This window comes from Microtus oregoni, unplaced genomic scaffold, assembly GCF_018167655.1.
Source record: "Microtus oregoni isolate MIOR12 unplaced genomic scaffold, Mior012 000044F_ref0000062, whole genome shotgun sequence".
NCBI lineage: Eukaryota > Metazoa > Chordata > Mammalia > Rodentia > Cricetidae > Microtus > Microtus oregoni.
The window spans coordinates 14,258,083-14,277,780 of record NW_024543218.1 but is presented as its reverse complement, the minus strand read 5'-3'; the positions used below and the strand labels follow the sequence as shown (position 1 = coordinate 14,277,780).

The 19,698-nt window shown below is 41.6% G+C and overlaps 1 pseudogene; it reads left to right on the top strand.

Annotated features, from left to right (window-relative positions):
* The first annotated feature begins 4,392 nt into the window (after nt 1–4,392).
* On the top strand, nt 4,393–4,900 carry LOC121434705 (annotated as a pseudogene).
* Nucleotides 4,901–19,698: the final 14,798 nt, after the last annotated feature.

Below are 19,698 nucleotides of genomic sequence, written 5' to 3'. Positions count from 1 at the left end.
AAATTGGTAAAAAAAAAAAAAAAAAAAGTAGAAATCACAGCGTCACCGGAGAACAGAAGGCTGTTTTTAAAACAGTGACGTAGGAAACAGCCCACAGCAGTCAAGGAGAGGTTGCTGGCGCCCACATTGACTGCTGGGCTGGCTCTGGCTGAGGAATAGAAAAGTTAGACCTATGACAGTGTGTGTGTGTGTGTGTGTGTGTGTGTGTGTGTGTGTGTGTGTGTTTATTTTGTGCGTCTGTGTGTTTGTGTGTGCGTGCATGTGTGCGCGCGTACGCTTAGGGGCTAGAGATTAAAATGGAGTGTTTCTCTCCATCACTTTAAAAATTATTATCATCATCGCCATCGTCATCATTATTCACAGGGTCTCATTAAGGAGCTCTGGATTGCATGGAACTATCCATGTAAACCAGCCTGATCTCCAGCTCATAAAGATCCAAGATCCTCCTGCCTCTGAGGCTGGAGTGCTGAGATTAAGGGCGTGTGCCACTACGTCTGGAGACTGCCTTTTGTTTGAGACAGGCTTTCTCTCTGGAACTTGGAGGTTTATATTTGGCTAGACTGGGTGAGCAGTCAGCTCCAGGGTCTCTGTCTCTGCTTCCCCAGCTGTAGGATAACAGGAGGACACGCCACTCTCAGCATTTTTTTTTTTTTGTTTTGTTTTTCGAGACAGGGTTTCTCTGTAGCTTTGGTGCCCGTCCCGGAACTAGCTCTTGTAGACCAGGCTGGCCTCGAACTCCCAGAGATCCGCCTGCCTCTGCCTCCTGAGTACTGGGATTAAAGGCGTGCGCCACCACGGCCTTCACTCTCAGCATTTTTGTGTGGGTTCTGGGGAGCCGAGTTCCGGTCCTCACGATGGTACGGAAAACATATACTGAGTGAGCCATCTCCCTGACACCCTTCATCCTTCATCAAAGGCAAGGAACTGAGAAAACCTCTTGACATCCTGGGAAGTGTTAAAGGAGACAATTTTAGTGGGTGAAACTGTCCGTGGTTACTTGAGCACAGCAATGAGGAGACAGCATCAAAATATCCAATACTATAACTTAGAAACGTTTTAGCATCGCCTGCTTTAAACTTTTTTTCTTTAAATCTCGCTTTCCAGTACTAGTCCGTCCATGTTTGTTGACAGTTTTCTTTTTTCTTTTTCTTTTTTTGCGATCGTTCTGTCGAAGCGGCGCTATATAAATAATCTTCTCAGTTGAGTCCGTGTCCATTTTTCAAAAAATGCCTCTAGTTTTGCAGTGGCTTTGCCGCTCCCCCCCCCCCCCTCCCCCCAATCCCCGAGTTGTTGGAGATAAAGCCCAGGACCTCCAGAATGCTCGGAAGAGCTCGACCACGGAACTAGACCCTTAGGCCCTGGATTCGTTATTGTTCGTACAGTCTCAGCCTGCTGTTGCTTAGGTGTTGGTGATGGTTAAGCGTCCTGGCAGCCCTGGACCTTGACCCAGCTTTATTTCCGTCTCTGTGAACTCAGGTCGCAGATGGTGAGTGAACCAAAAAATGTCGTCATCTTACGAGAGGCTCCCTTATTTCCCAAATCACCATTGTAAGGTGCCGTCGGGTCTGTCCGCATCCAGCACACGCAGGTGAAACACCAACACCAGGTACACACGCAGTCAATACAATCTTAGTAATGATTCTTACCACGTCCTCGGTCTCGGCGACTTCAGGTCTCATGATTTATGTTCCATAGAAAAACCCTCACAGTTGCTAGACCTGCACAGAGATTACACTGTGAAATAAAAGCATGCTTTAGTTATTTAAATACATATTGTATTTAAAAAGAAAAAAGAAAAAGAAAATCGTTCCCGAGCCTGTGAAGTGGATGTTTTTAACTTCCGAAGAGTTAGACACCACCTTGTGGCCGAATCGCAGTACGACAGCTGTAACGAAAGTGCTTTGACTTGTAACACAGCACAGCACACTTCATTCAAGGAGAGGTAAAAAATGTTTCAATACAAGAAGGCAGTTGTAGCCCCTCCTGAAACTGTTTTCATCCTTCCGATTTCCCCCAGGCCAGGAGGATGTTTCCACTCTCCGAAAACGAGGTAGTTTCCTTCAACAACTAAAGGGGAAAATGCACTTTTAAGCCCTTTATCTGATAGAAACTTGTGATTGGTAGGCATCTCCTCAGCATTTTGTTCTCCAGGCTTCGTCCACTACTGACGTGAGGAACCCGTGGACCCGGCTCCGGGTTCGGACTTCAGAGGTTTCTCTGTCGGAAGGAGACAGCAGCAGATTCCAAGGAGCAGGAAAACAGACTGCAGACTTGAAAGGCGCGTCTTGTTTTTATTTTACCTTGGCATTCAAAAATGGTGGCTGTTTTACTAGTTCTTTTAAAGTGTGTTTTGTATCTCCCCCTACCCCGTTCTTGCTCTTTCCAGTGGGGTTTCTTTGCGTAGCCCTGACTATTATTCTGGAGCTTGCTCTGTAGACCAGGCTGGCCTCAAACTCACAGAGGTCTGTGTGCCTCTGCCTCCCACGTGTCATTAATGTGAAGCATATTGATAGTTGTTGGTAATGGTGCATGGAACTATTTCTCTTATCAGATATCAACAGTTCAAATGTAACTTTTTTCACTTATTGACTTGAAAGCATTGACCAGCTAAAATTAATTTCAAAAATCCATAAAAATTCATATAAAATCGTGAACCAATAGCAAGTTCCATAGCGCATTTCTGTTTGGCTTTAATGAAAATCTTCCGAGCACACTTTGACATTCCCAAATGACTACTCACCCTGCAGGTCTCCAATTACTACTCTAGTAACACGCGGATCAGTAATGGTGTCCTTAATGGATCTCACCACGCTATCAATTAGAAGGAGACCACCCTTGAAGTTGAATATAGGGTGGGGAATTTGCTAATATATAATTTTTTAAAACTTTGAAACTCCTGATAGTCTTTCATACAAACTAATTTGTAACAATTTTCTCATTTAAGATGTGTATCTTGGAAAATAAAACTTACAAAGATTAAGCGTAATATGAAAATTAAAAATCCTGGGTCTTGTGTTGTTAGTACTATGATATGGGGCTTCATATGTTTCTGTATGTTTATATGTATTCATTGCTTGTTCTTCCCTTTGAGACAGGAGTCACCGTGTTGCCCAGGCTGACCTCAAACTTCTGATCTTCCTGACTCTGTCCTGAGTGCTGGGATCACGGACAAGGGCCATGTCTCGACAAAAATATTTGTTTCTTAATATCAAAGATTGTTACAAACAGTTTATATGTATTACACCAAGGCACTCTTGTGTATTTGTACATCGGAAATACGGTGCCCAGGGAGGTGATCACACAGGAAAAAGGAGACGAAACAGGTAAGGATTGTACAGAATGCAGAAGCAGTTACGTGAGCAGTATGAGAAGCTGCTTCTGAGTGTGCTAACTGCCACTTGGCCAGTGACGAGCCAGTCTCTCATGAGTATCAGGTCCTCCCTCCTTCAGCCTTCTCTGTAACCTGCAAAGTTCCATTTAAATACAACCAGAAAGTGTTTCCCAAGTCTATTTCTCAAAATGTTATTGGTGAGAAAAATCTGGAAAACAATTAATTATGACAAGAGGTCAGCCAAGTTTCTTCCTTCTTTTTCAGTTAATGTCAAGTTTATTTTATAAGAATATGTATTAAGGTTATGTAAAAATGTTGAATTTATAATAGCCACTTAAAGACAATTCTTTTCTCTCAACCACTGGTTTTTATTCCATCACCCATATTTCAGGGTCTCTTTTAGTCTAAAACATATCTCTTTTCAGAGGATCTGAACTATACTCTTTTGTGTTGCAGACAAAACATCTTTGTTTGCTTTAAAATGGTACAAGCAGAGTAGATGAAACTTCCATGTTTACAGAAACCCAGACTGCAAGGATTGACTAATACCTCCGAATATTATTTACTCTGTTTCATTCAGATAGAAATGAAATTCTTAATGCTTATGTTTCCAATCATTATACTTTTCTTATGTTATCATTCTGACCTTCAAGTTAAAACATGTCAAATTCAACCATCAGCGTTATAGCCACTGTTTATGTCAAATAGCAATAACATGAATTATTATATGAATTAAATCCTATGAATTAAACAAATTCAAAGTACATTATTAACATACTCCAAGTACAGTAAGATTGAAATACTCTGCCTTACCTTTATTTAAATTGACAGGCATATCAGTTTAATCGTATATCTCTATAACATAGCAATAAACAGGCTGTGCACGTGGAAGAAATGAAGAGGACACAAGACATTGCCTTTGCTACAAGGGACAGGAAGATAACAAATCTAGGTGCAGAAGGGGACAGGCAGGAAGGCAGCAGCAACAAGCTCCTGCATGCAGGGCTTGCAAGCCCACCTCAGCCCTGGTCCCAGTGCCCACTCAGCAGCCTAGCCCAGCCATGACCAAGGCCACCCACACCTTCAACATCCATGGGAAGCCGCAGCTTTCCGAGTTCCGTCAACCCTATAGTGAAGATCAGCAGCAGCGGATCATCAGAGAGACGTCCATCTGGTGTCTAAGTGAGGTAAGAATGTTTGTCACTCTTTAGGGGGATGATTATTAGAGGATCTGCCAACAAACCATAGACATTATGCAACACTACGTTTTGTCTTCTGTGTGGATTCCTCAGAAAGTGAGCTTGGCATTTTAGATCTAATTCAAGTATATGTGGAAACATTAGACAACTATTTTGAAAAGGTCTGTGAACTGGATTTGATATTCCCTGTAGACTAGGTTCACAATAATCTTGCAAATGGGGGGTGTTATTGGAGACCAACACGCATGAGATTGTTACACAAACTATAGAATAAATCGGGGAAATCTGAGCAGGAGCTGCAGCCCATGGTGTAGCAGCTGGAAAGAGTATGGATCTTCCTGAGAATCTTCCAAGGTATTTTGGGAAGTAAGTTCCCAGATACAAACTGTCAATCATTTAGAAACTGTTGCTGTGGGAATGGGGGGATGACTACATCAGTAAAGTGCTCGGTATAAACCATGAAGACTTGGGTCTGATTTCCCAACACTCATGTAAGAAAAATGCAAGGTGGCCTATGTTCATAATCTCAGTATTGGAGTTGGAGAGATTCTTTTAATAGTCAAGAGCATTTAATACTCTTCCAGAGGTCCAGAGTTTAGTTCCCAGCACACACGATGGACGGTTCAGAATTGCCTGTAACACCAGCTCCTGGGGATCTGGTGTTCTTTGGGCTGCTGTGGAATCCCACACATGTGGCATGCATTCGTGCATACACAAAATCATACAGATAAAGAAAAACAAATACAGTTATTATTTAAAAAATGAAATCAGCACCTAGAAGGCAGAGATAGTAAGATCCCTGGGGCTCAGTGGAGAGCTAGCCTAGGCAATTGGCACGCCTCAGGTCTTGGTGAGAGACTTTCGGGAAACAAATTGGGTGGTTCCTGAGGAACAACAACAAGGTTGGTTCTGACCTTTATACACAGGAGCACAATCATGCCCATGCATACACGTAAAGATCACACACGCACACACATGCACGCACACACACACAGACACACACACAGACACACACACACGCACGCACACACAGACACACAGACATGCACACACACGCACACACAGACACACACACAGACACACACGCACACACACAGACACACACACAGACACACACACGCATGCACACAGACACACACACAGACACACACACACGCACAGACACACACACACAGACACACACACAGACACACAGGCACGCACACACAGACGCACACACACACACGCACACATACAGACACACACACAGACACACACACGCACACACACACACACACAATGACTATTCTTGGTTGTCAACTTGATTGCATTTGGAGGTAACTACAAAACTGGAGGGCACACCTGTATGAAATTTAATTTAAAGTAGGAAGATCTACTTCTAATCTGGCTCTCTGAGATAGGAAGACACACCATTAATCTGTGCCACGCTTTTATTGAAAGCGTACGTATGGACATGAAAGAAGGAAACTTATGCTGTTTGCTTGCTAGTACCTATTCCTTTGCTGCATTAGAGCCTACTCCTTGGGGATCCAGTGTATACGGAGGACTAGCTGAGACAGCCAGCCTTGTGGACTGAGCAACAACTGGGGTTTTGGACCTTCCATTCACAGCCAGCTGCGGTTGGATTAGCTAGACTGTAGCTTATAAAACATTCCAATAAATCCCCTTTTTATTTATATGTCTCATTCTATATATTGAGTTACTTTAGAGAAGCCTAACACAATGTGTGCCTGTGTGTGTGTGTGTGTGTGTGTGTGTGTGTGTGTATGTGTGTGTGTGTGTGTCTGAGTGGGGGGAGAGAGGGAGAGAGAGAGAGATCCCAAATAGACAAAACAGGTTGTATTTATATATTTTGTTTATACATATATAATAATAATTAAAGTAAAAGAGGTCATGAATTTGAAATGAAACAAGTATTGAGAAGGAGAAAGAGGAAGAAATGTTATTTTAATTAAAAATAAGTCAAACATTCAAAAATCTCCAGAAATTTTATGTTATAAGCTTATCATAAAATTAGAAGTCAGGTATATATAGCACAATCTAAAGCACAATACTGGTTTTGCACATGGTAACTGATTGATAATAACTTTTTAGTATTCTCTCTCTCTCTCTCTCTCTCTCTCTCTCTCGTGTGTGTCTGAGAACACATGTGGAGGTCAGATGACAATCTTTATAAATCTGTTTTTTGAAATTGTCTCCAGACTGGTTCAGTTCTAAACCGTTTACTGACCCAAGGGCATTGCTATCTTCACAAGGGATGTCCTGGTAATGATGTATATTTCTACAAGTATCGGTGAATACTTGGATCAGCCCTGTGTTGAAGGCGTAAGTCACAAACAATGCCACACCAATTCGGGGTTATGATTATTAGGGTGGTATTTATTTAAAGGGGAAAAAACTTACAGATCACTGTCCCAGGCAACAGCCCTCTTCGCAACCAGGAAAGGAGTCTAGTCGCAGGCGGAGCAGGAAGTGAAGAGAGAGAGAAGAGGGAAGTGGCCGCTTTTTTAAAGGGAGAGAAACCACGCCCCAGTGGGCTGGTACCTCAGTGGTGATAGGCTGGAGGAGTGGGAGGACCTCCCGCAACACCTCCCCCTTTTGTTTAAATAAGAGAGTTCTAAACCTACTATGAAATTATATACAATAAGTACAAATATCCTATTCTAACTAGCTTAGGTCTTGTATAATAAATAACTTGGCCAAGTCATGAGAGAAAGTAACTACATTTATATAGTCTTCAACCCCATCGAAGATCTGAGAAGGGAAATAATGTTACCTGGGTAATTAGGAAGTTCAGTAGAACAACTTCCAAAACATGCAACAAATTACAGAGACAACTAGCTACCTGGGCAATCACCCAAAGTCACATTAGCAGCGTTGAAGCAACCAACTTTGGCTAAGGCCTAACATAACTGACATACCATTTTCTAAGGCAAGCAACTTTTCAAAACTATCTTACCCTGTCTTGGCAGGATATGACAGTCCTGTTTTATCCATTGATGCATGCTCTGTATCTTTGTCAGTTGTTGAGGTATGGGCATTTCTTTGCCCAAACGCCAGTTCTGCCAAAAAGAAAGGCTCCAGGTGGAGTGTCTTTGGTGCTCAACATTCTCTCGGGAATAGAGTGGTGTTGCCAGGAGCAATTGTGTCTCACTACCACAAAACTCTGAGTTAGATTAAAGGCCATTTTCTACAGCTCTTTGAAGAAGTTGAAGATTATCTATCTATACTGAGTATAATCTCTATATATCTAAAGAACCTGATTAGTCTATTATAAATGACAAACTTAGATGACTATTAGTCTATATAATTCTCAATATCTATCTAACTTAAAGACTAAGACAATAAACGACTGTGAAACAAATGAGGACAATGACCTCCAAATATAAACAATGTACAAATATACATTGCAGTAGGCAAATATATATCAATACACAATCATTATATAAGTATCTTAATCAGAGGTAGAAATGTACACTGCAATATGGTAAATATATACAATATATATATATATCAATACAATATATGTCAATACATAAAAAAATGTTTTAAACAGAGGTAGAAACATGCATGCGTACAATAGTCAATATAATTTAACTTTGTATCAATATACAAGAATCTATACCAATGTATTTGTCTAAAAACAGTAACTCACAATTACAAATCTATTATCCCATCATCCCTCTTTTTTTTTTTTTTTTTTCAAAATGATCCCTGAGCGTATAAAATTCCTCCCCCAACCCTCAATCGTATACTAATTATAATCAACCCCTAAATGATGTCCCTAAACCCAAGGGCAAGTTTTACTGGGAAAGGGGACGTCGTCCTCTAGAATTACTTCCAGCTGTCATGGGGGCGACGTTCTTTCTGGGGGATCCTGTGAAAGTGAAATGATGGTTAAATTTCAAGATCAATGTCTTTTAAAATTGCCAATAGTCTCTGAGTATTTTGTGCAGGTCTGGCCAAAATGTTGTATAAGATGTGCACCATTTCAGCTAACCAAGTTGGAACTGTCTTGTGCAGCTGGTACCAAAAGCAGGTCTTGTAGTAGCGCTATCAGTATCATGACGTCATATCAACCAGGTGGAGTTGTTGTTATGGGGCCCCATCTTCTTCCTGGAAACTTCAAATGTCACTTCAGGAAAAACTCATTGTTCATTATGAAAAACTTAAACATTAATCATATAGACATATATAAACATATATATATATTCAATGAAAGACATGATAGATATATTCAATGAAAAGTATGATAGATATGAAGAAAAGCAAAGATGTTTTCTAAACTCATATTTCTTTCTGTCCCATATCATGGCTCTTGACATGAGACAGAAACTCCAGAAACTCTGGGTTTTTCTCTTACTAACAGGCTTGGAATTGGAGAGGGACTGAGCCAAAGTCCAACTTCAAAACCAGCTTTATAAAAATTTAGAAATATGGTTTAATATTACTTACACAATCCATTCAGTTGTCTTCATATTTCCTATTGGGCAGGTATTTTTCCATTTGTCAGTATCCAAACATCCAGGGTCCCTTGAATTTCTCAAAGATGAGTGTTTTCCTGTGGAGATAAGAACAGAACCCTGCCCCCATTCTATATGTTTTTCTTACCACCTGTATGAATATCATCGTTGTGGATGAGTTGTCATTTCTCCTTTCCAAGAGGTTTCTCCTCTTCAAATCGAAACTTTATTAATTTTGATGGTATCCACAATTTTTCTTCTCCTGTGGAAACAAGAGCAAAACCCCTTCCCCAACGTAGCACATCTCCTGGCTTCCACTGAGAGGTCAGCACATCTTTGAAATAAATCGGTTGATTTAGTTCAGCAGACTTTTCCATTATCCAATGTCTTTCTGCTGCTGTCGTTCCTTTCTCATTAGCGTTAAGAAAATTCAAGGTTAATAAAGCATTATGTAATCTATTTCTGGAGGTATTTTCAGTCCCTTTCTGTTTGTTCAGCATATCCTTTATAGTACGATTTGATCTTTCTATAACTGCCTGACCTGTAGGATTATTTGGTATACCTGTAATGTGTTTTATATTATAATAATCAAAAAAGTGTTTCATTTTCTTAGATACATATGCTGGACCATTATCTGTCTTTATTTGCGCAGGTATACCCATGATGGCCATAACTTCCAATAAATGTGTGATTACTGAATCAGCCTTTTCTGAGCTCAGGGCAGTAGCCCATTGAAAACCTGAATACGTGTCTATGGTGTGGTGTACATATTTTAATTTACCAAATTCCATAAAGTGGAACACATCCATCTGCCAGATTTCATTTCTCTTAGTACCCTTTGGGTTACTCCCTGCAGGCAATGGTGTTTGATTATAGAAAGAACAAGTAGGGCATCTCTTTATAATGTCCTTAGCTTGTTGCCAAGTAATGGAAAATTCTTTCTTTAGGCCTTTACTATTGACATGATGCTTCTTATGAAATTCCGAGGCCTGCAACGCACTTCCAATCAATAATTGATCAATCTCAGCATTGCCTTGGGCTAGAGGACCAGGCAGACCTGTATGGGACCGGATGTGTGTTATGTACATCGGACAAAGCCTGTTCCTGATTATGTCTTGTACCTGGATAAACAATGAAGTCAACTCTGTGTCATCTGGTATAAATTCAGCGGTTTCAATATGCAAGATAACTCTTTCTGCATATTGTGAATCTGTAACTATATTAAGAGGTTCTTTAAAATCCCTTAGCACCATAAGAATGGCATATAATTCTGCCTTCTGGACAGAATTATAAGGGCTTTGTTCCACCTTACTCAATTCATCTGACTTGTAACCTGCTTTCCCTGATTTATTTGCATCAGTATAGAACGTACGGGCTCCAGTTATTGGAGCATCACGTACAATTCTAGGAAGAATCCAAGAAGTTCTTTTTATGAGATTAAGTCTATCACTTTTGGGATAGTTGCTATTAATTTCTCCCAAAAAGTTAGCACAAGCTCTTTGCCACGGTTCATTGTCTTCCCATAACTTTTTTATTTCTTCAGTAGTAAAAGGCACTATAATTTCTGCTGGGTCTATACCTGCTAGTTGACGAAGTCTCAGCTTACCTTTTATAATTAATTCAGAGACCTTTTCCACATAAGTTTTTAATTTTTTACTTGGTTTATTAGGTATAAATATCCACTCTAAAATAATATCTTCCCTCTGCATTAGAATCCCTGTAGGAGAAATTCTGGAAGGCAATATGACTAGGATGCAGCTAAGATTTGGGTTCACCCTATCCACATGTGCCTCCTGTAATTTTTCCTCAATCATTGTCAGTTCCTTTTCTGCTTCAGCTGTCAGTTCTCTTGGACTATTCAAATCTTTATCACCATCTAAGGTTTTGTTTAAATGAACTATTAGATCAGGTGTTATCCCAACAGCTGGTCGTAGACTGGAAATGTCTCCTAATAATCTTTGGAAGTCATTAAGAGTCTTTAACCGGTCTCTCCTAATTTGTGCCTTTTGCGTTTTAATTTTCTCTAACCCTATTCTGTAACCTAGGTAATTAATAGAATTTCCTCTTTGAATCTTTTCAGGGGCAATTTGTAATCCCCACCTAGGCAAGACTTTCTTTACTTCTTCAAACATCCTTTCTAAAGTATCTTTATTTGAATCAGATAATAAGATGTCATCCATGTAATGATAAATGATGGACTTGGGGAATTGTTTACGAATTATTTCCAATGGCTTACTTACAAAATATTGGCACAGTGTAGGACTATTGAGCATACCCTGTGGGAGGACAGTCCACTGATATCTCCTATTAGGCTGAGAATTATTATAAGTAGGCACTGTGAAGGCAAATTTTTCTCTATCCTTTTCTTGTAACGGTATAGTGAAAAAACAATCTTTCAAATCAATAACTATAAGAGGCCATCCTTTTGGTAACAGAGAAGGCAAAGGAATTCCAGATTGTAGTGGGCCCATAGGTTGAATTACTTTGTTGACAGCTCTTAGATCTGTCACCATTCTCCATTTACCAGATTTCTTTTTTACAACAAACACAGGAGAATTCCAAGGGCTGGTTGATTCTTCAATATGGTGAGCATCTAGTTGCTCTTGCACCAGCTGTTCCAATGCCTGTAGTTTATCTTCAGCTAGAGGCCATTGTTTGGTCCATATTGGCTTCTCAGTTAGCCATTTTAAAGGTAGGGCCGTTGGTACCTCTAAAGGTTTGGTATTTGCTGTATGTTCTTGTACAGCCTGAATGGCTGGTGACCTTTTCCCATAATACCTCATCATATCCTTCCCAGAATTATGAGTTCCTGGAAATACAGGAATGTTAATCTGGGTATTCCATTGCTGTAGCAGGTCACGGCCCCATAAATTTATGGCAATATTGGCTATATATGGCCTTAGTCTTCCTATTTGCCCTTCGGGCCCTATGCATTCAACCCATCTTGTGCTTTGTTTTACACGAGATAGGGTTCCAATTCCCAGGAATTGAACATCTACCTCTTGAAGAGGCCAATTCGGATGCCAAGATTCTGGGGTAATGATACTTACATCCGCACCTGTGTCTAATAAGCCTTCAATAAAAGTGCCATTTATACAGACTCTTAGCTTTGGTCTTTGATCATTAATAGAAGTCTGCCAAAATATACGTTTACTCTGTCCTATTGGGTTTTTTGACTCATCCTCCACACGTAATTCTTCATTTAGACCAGTATTACTTTTTACAGCAGAAATTGGAGCTTTTAATTTTCTTGGTGAGGCACGTTCTCCACTGTGACTGGGAATGACTGGGCCACTGTTGGCTTGGGGGCCTGCGAGAGGCCCCCCAAGGAGTTTCCCGATGATATCGGATTGCCCCGTCTGTCTGTTGTTGACCTACATTCGTTGGACCAATGCCTGCCTTTACCGCATCTCCTACATATACCTGAAGGCCGAGGTCTCCTATTTTTGTCATTCCCAGAAGAGATATTATTCCTAGAAATTCTTTGCCTGCAATTCCTTTGCAAATGTCCTAATTTACCACAATTAAAACACCTGGCAGTTTGATGTCTCCTCATTGCTTTGGAAATCGCTTCTCCTACCCAAGATTCATCATTATAGCTAAACGTCTCAACATTCATCGTATGCTGAATCCATTCATCCATAGGTGCTGATCTAGACTTTAAAGGCCCAATTATCTTTTTGCATTCTATGTTTGCATTCTCAAAAGCTAGAGATTCAAGAAGTATTCGTCTAGCTTCTGGGTCTGTTACCCCTATGTCCAGAGCCTTAATTAATCTTTGCAAAAAGTCAATAAAGGGTTCTCTCTGTCCCTGCCTAATTCTGGTATATGATTCAACCCTTTTTGCTGGATCTTGTATCCTATTCCAAGCATTTAAAGCTGCTTGGTGACATAGACACAGTACTTCATCGTCATAAAGAGCTTGGACCTGTGGATCAGCATATTCTCCTGCACCAAGAATTTGATCTTGGGAAACCTCAATACCTTTTGCTCTTCCTTGCTGTTCCATATGTTTGGATTCTTCTCTGAAATAAATTCCAAACATCAAGGAAGGTCCATTATCTAAAACTGCAGACACTAACTGATGGAAATCATGGGGAGTAGCTCTAGCATTAGAAGCCCAAGTCCTTATCATTTCCTTTACATATGCATTGTGCAAGCCAAAATTAACAACAGCTTGCTTAATTTCTTTCAGATCATTCATTGCTATTGGCGTCCATCTAGCTTCTCTGACTCCCTTTGAGCCTTTAGAAGTTGATGCTTTTTCAGAATTAAGTATAGGGTATGTCGCTAGAACCCTGGGTAAGCCAGTTCTAATAGCTGGTGGAGGCCTTGTATCCTGTCCTTGTGCCTCCTTACTCTGTTCACCAGCTGCAATAATTTCCCCAATCTTTTCAAATCTTTTTATCATTGTCTCTCTTAAATCCTGAATCTCCTGACCTGTATATATTTCCAGTGATTTCACTGAGGTATCAATTTTTTGGTCCCCATTCTGCACCTGTGATTCCAAAGCTTTAATTTTTTCCTTCAAAGATAACATGTCCTCCTTAAACTTTTCTTGTATATCATGTAGATTCCCATCTTGGAGGTACATTCTGTCTGTTACCTTATCAAAACTTTGTGATAAAGTCTGAACGTCAAATTCAACAGCCTGAACCCTTTCAGGTAACTTTCTAATACCCTTGGATATGGAATCAATTTTGTCTGTCATAGTATCCACTTGTTCAGATAACCTCTGATTTTCAATAATTTTAATCCTGTCAATTAGTTGTTCATTATTAGTTCGTAAAGATTCTATCATTCTTAGGAGTGCCATATTCTTCTGTTCATTATTAGTACGTAAAGATTCAATCGTTCTTAGGAGTGCCATATTCTTCCTTAATGATAGAATATGGAAAAGAAAACTGAAGGCTAGTAACAAGCAAATTAAGGTATCCCCATAATCATATAAACCTTGTATGATGTAATTCATTGTATTAGTAAATATAAATTTACTAATCCATTGTATTAGTGAAAACAAAGCAGTAAAATTTGCGTTAGAAACAAAAACTGCAATATTACCTATTATCCAGCAGGTGGCGCTGTTGCAGAGTCGCGGTGAAAACATGGTCCTGTTTCAGTGCCTTAGTAGATGTTAAAAACTGGAAAATTCAAGTTTCTCAACAAAATAAATCTAATTAAATCAATTCCTGAGACGGAACAAGTCACCCTGAGGGGTTGCAGCTTTCAGCAACCACGTGCTCTGGTTCGTGCCTCTTAAGAGCTGTACTTGCAAGGGAGATTTAAAAATGACTCAGAAAAGAGCAAACCACGCGGCCAGAGACTACGCGGGCCTGTGGAGTTTAAATCCACGTGGGGAGTCCAAGGCCGCTGGCGGCTGAGGAAGGGGAGGGCTCCCGCCAAGCCGAACTAGAGCCCGCCAAGCCCGCGGCCGCCAAGCTGAACTTGCGCCCGCCAAGCCCGCAGCCGCCAAGCCGAACTTGGGGCCGCCAAGCCGAACTCGCGGCTGCGAGTGGGGAAAGGAGAGGTTCTAAAACCAAACGTTGGGCGCCAAAATGAAGGCGTAAGTCACAAACAATGCCACACCAATTCGGGGTTATGATTATTAGGGTGGTATTTATTTAAAGGGGAAAAAACTTACAGATCACTGTCCCAGGCAACAGCCCTCTTCGCAACCAGGAAAGGAGTCTAGTCGCAGGCGGAGCAGGAAGTGAAGAGAGAGAGAGAAGAGGGAAGTGGCCGCTTTTTTAAAGGGAGAGAAACCACGCCCCAGTGGGCTGGTACCTCAGTGGTGATAGGCTGGAGGAGTGGGAGGACCTCCCGCAACACTGTGTAGTGGCATTTCATTTGTATTTTAATAAATAAAGCTTGTCTGAAGATCAGAGAGTAAAACAGACCTACTGGTGAGCCTTGCAGACCAAGAATTGGTGACACACACCTTCAATCCCAGTAGCCACACTAGTTGCCATAGAAACCGGGTGGTGCATGCCTTTAATCCCAGAACTAGAGAGGATTATAAAACGGGAGGAGACAGAAAGCTCTCAGACACAGTCTCATTCTGAGATTCTTGGAGGCAGGAACACCGTTTCAGACTGAGGTAGAAGTAAAAGCCAGAGGCTGGCTGCTTTGCTTTTTGGATCTTCATATTGAACCCCAATTTTTGTCTCTGAGTTTTAATAATCATGCTTTTGGTGCCCAACTTTGGGGACACAAACTAAACAAAAAAACAAAAGCTGTTTGCCTGAGGCTTTTTAGCTACTAGCCCAGGCCAGAGCTGGGATTGGAATTCCAGCTCTAGGAATCTGAACCCAAACCTAGCCATCAGGTTTGGGAGAAGCACTAGCAACTCAGCTCCCATTGGCCCCGGCTTAGCTTCCTTTCTGCAGTTTGTATCACACTATCGTACCAGTATGTCTTGCAGGAGGTCCTTGTTAATGGTTACATAGGGTAGTCATCTGTACAAGTAAAATTTAAAATACTTTAAGTGTAGAACTTTTCCATCATGGATATAGGAAGTGGTAAATAAAGATAATAGAGAAGCCAAAGTCGTCATGAAGTTTGACTTTGCTGCTTTAGTCATTTAAGGAAAATGAACAAACTAATGTAAATAGACCCACCAGAAAGGGCCTCTTCACAGACGAGCTGAAGAGCGTACACTCAGGGCACCTTCTCTCGTAGCAGGATCCTCACTGACTGAAGACTCTTGGTGCGTTCAGACACTCACGCACCTCTACGAAAAGGAAGTCACAGGGCTGTGTCAGAGGACACAGCTCACGCTACTGGAGCTGGGGATGCTCCGGCCATGGACACACGAGGAAGAAGAACAGACCAGGAATTCTCAGGGTTCTGAAGCTTCAGCTTTCCATGTGGTAGTTCATGCTAATATAACAAGATCCGTGTTCCACACCATAAAAAATGGAGACACAGGAAACAAGATACCAAGTTTCTGGAGAGAGATTATTGAATGAAATAATTTGGAATACTTACCAAAAGATGGTTAGAATAATTGCATTTTTATTCAAATTATTGAAAATATACCTTTCTTTAACTATTTTTTTTTATTGAGTCTGGACATAAAGGAAAAATAAAACACCAGACACACCATTTTTCTTACTAACAGAGAGGCCAAACAACTGTGGAGAGAAGGTACCCACAGGTTGGTTAGAGTTCCCAGCTCCTAAAACACAACTGAGAAATAATGACCTTGGGTTTTGGGGTGCATGTGTTATAATGTTCCTGAACTAAACAAAGAGTACTCATGCTGAAAACCCAAGAGTTTAGTGACTGTAACCTTAAGACTGTTCTACCTCCTGAGGATCACCCTTACATTCAGGTCAGGTTAAAATTCATGGCAGATAAACAGCAAAACAATATCTACAAGCTCCTCCCCTGCTCCTTTATCTTCTGACCCAAGACCTCAAAGTTTGGCTGTACCATTCCTGAAAATGTGTTTCCACCTGCTATGATTTTGAACTTTCAGCTTTAATGTCTATTTGGCTCTTAGTCCTAACTATCTTGGGACCAGGCAATTGCAAATGCTACCCAGAATTGGGTAATGTTTAACATACCGAAAGCAACGTGCCCACAAATGTGACACCCGACAGTTGTTGACAACAACGATGAAAGAACAAAGATTGAAGAACAAAGAACTCTGTTCAAGCAGGAAAGAGGAACTGGACAGAATACACGAGACAGATCAATAGCGAGAAAATCAGGCCAGCCGTGTTTCAGGTAGCGCACCTGTGTAAACAAAGTGATTTTGATCTCGATTGCTTATCTAAATGGATCTGGGTCTCAGCCTTTATTCTTCCTTGGGAGGAGACACACTTTTGCATTCCACTTCCTGAGGACCCTGAACAACTGCAGAGGCAGCAGCTCTGGGTGTTCCTTTGAAGTCTGTACTAAGGAGGCCTTTGGAGCACAGCTGAAAGTGGGCTGCGCCATCATTAAAGGATGCCATTAAAGCCAGGAAGCCAAAGCCTGCTGCAGCAGGCTAAGCTACTTATTTATTTATTTATTTTACACATTAAAAGAATATCGAGCTGACCTCAATAATGTTGTTCAAAGGGTCTCTGCTTGTTTACATGGGAGCTAACCAGCTCTGGGACAGTATTGTGTTTTATGCATCCTATCAATGATTTTTAGTGATTTCTTTGAATAAAAATTTTAAAGGGCCAACTTTAAACATACAGCATTTCATTTAATCCAAGGAATAGATTCTTAGAGTAAACTAAAATAATGCTTAGGAAGAGCAACCATCAACAGTGCTCAATACTATGCAGAATGCGGTGGACTAGAAAAACACTTCTCCCAAATTCCAAACCCGACTCCACATGTCTTAAATTCTAATTCCAATTTATTTCTCTAGTACACATTTTTCTGTTTGACGTTAGGATTTGCACAGAGCCTGATGTGCTGACGGTGCAGGAGAACCATCCATGTCTCTCCGTGGGCCTGTGGTGGAGCAGATATTGCTGTGACTAAGGAAAGCTCCACCCGGTGTTGTACACCTGCCATCAGCAAGGGGCCGAAGAGAACAGCGATCACCTGCAACAGATCGGTGTCTCTGCGCTTCTAGTGAGCTGGGCACCATTTCTGTGGCCTGGGGCTTCCTTTCCAGTTCCCCTCTCAATCTCCCAACTGTCTACCTTAACACCTCCCCTGCGCCCGCCGTGTGTACTTCCTGCGGCTTTATCCTCCAGAAGCAGCCTACCTGGTCATCGCTTGCACCTCACGCTGTCAGAGCGGTGTGGGAGGACAAAGAAGGAGTAGGTGGCAAAGTGGTGTTCAGGGGCTGGATCGCTCGCTATTTACCCTGGGGAATGTGAGGCAAGAAAGGTACCCGCCTGAGAACCCAGGGCAACTCCTGAGAAGTCGGGAGTGGACACTTTAGAACAGTCTTCATGGCAAAGAGCATTCCTGTGGCGTTCTTAGTAAAGCGTTTGAAAGACACAGGGTGAAGAGTGTAAAACAGCAGAGATGACTTTACCACCTCGCTGAATTGATTACTTGTAGAGATAGGGCTAATGAATTGAGGAGAAGTAAAAAGGGCCAAAGTCAAATATGAGTGCCCTCACAGGACACCTCTGCAAGTTTATAGATGAGCCCTGGCCGCCTGCAGGGGAAGAGCAGATGTTCTAGGAACAGCCCTCGTCAGGCCTGTTTAGAGCAATAGAACTCCATTAAAAGCAGAATAGAATACCCTGGTCTACAGCTTCTTAACCCCTTTCAGCCTGCCCCATAACCTCAGACTGCACCGCCTTTCCTGGCCTCGATAGTCTGGTCTACAACTTCAAAAGACTTCAGCTTTACCAGAGGCTAGACCAGATCTAGAAACTCATAGAATCAACTACCTAAACTCATAGGGCTCACAGAGACTGAAACAACAATTAGGCAGCCTCCATGGGACTGACCTGGGCACTTTACATATATGTTACAGTTCTGTAGCTTGGTTGTCTTGTAGGTCTCCTAATAGTGAGAACTGGGTTTTTTTTCCCTGACTTGTTTACTGGTTTTTGGGACCCTACTCCTCCTCATACTGGTGTACCTTGCCCAGTCTTTAAAGATGGGGAGGTGCTTAGTCTTCCTGTAACTTGATATGCCTTGTTTTGTTGATACTCATGAGAGACCTGCCTTTTCTGAAAGAGAGATGGTGGGGGAGAAACTGCAACTGGGATGTAAAATAGATAAGTGAGTTTAAAAAAGAAAACAAAACCAGTTCATGTATTAGGATAGAAACCTAGTGCCATTGTCCTTGGCTTCTCATCAGCCTTCATTGTCCGCCACATCTAAAAAAAAAAAATAAACAAACAAACAAACAAAAAAAAGAAAACAAAAATAAAAGCAAGGGGGAAAAAGCCGAGTAGAAAGTTCTGGACCCTTCCAGGATGGCAGCTGTGGAATCCTCTTTGATGAAACCCCAAGATCTCGGTCAATGCCACGAAGTCCGCTTCACTGGACTGTTGGAAACACTTTACTTCTCTGAGATCCCTGATGTCTCGTTTCTTAGAGACTTTGCTGGGGGACATCTATAATCATCATTTGTTTCTCTAATTACTTGTGATATAACCCATCCCTCACCTCTTTATGCTTTTAGAAATTCTTCCCTTTCCTTGATGACAAAACTGCATTGGGAATCCTTCCATATGATCCCAGTCAGGGTGGCTGTCATCAAGAAGGAAAATTACAGCAAAGGCTGGGGAGGATGGTAGGGAAGGAACAAACTGCTCATCGCTGGGCATTGTAAAATGCTGCAGCCACTGCGGAAGTCAGTATGAAGGTGTCTTCTCGCTTCTGTGACCAAGCATCCTCATAAAAGAAAACTTAAGGGAGAGTTTATTTTGGCTTACAGTTCAAGAGGGCTGTATTCTATCACGGCGAGGAAGACACGACAGGATCAGGGGAGGCCTGGTGGCATGATCAGACACTGGTGTCACATTGCATCCCGTCTCAAGACGCAGAGAACCACGAATGCATGCTAGAGCTCAGATCAATGTCAGCATTCTGCATGGTTCAGGATCCCTGCACATAGAACGGCCCTGCTCAGAATTCATATGGGTCTTTCAACATGAATCAATGCAATCGCGACCATCTCCAGCAAGCATACCTGGAGAGCTCCTTCCCATGTGATTCTAGATCCGATCAACTTGGCAGTTAAGTGTGCCCATCACTAGAGGGTTCTCTAAAGCTAAAAGTAGGTGTACAT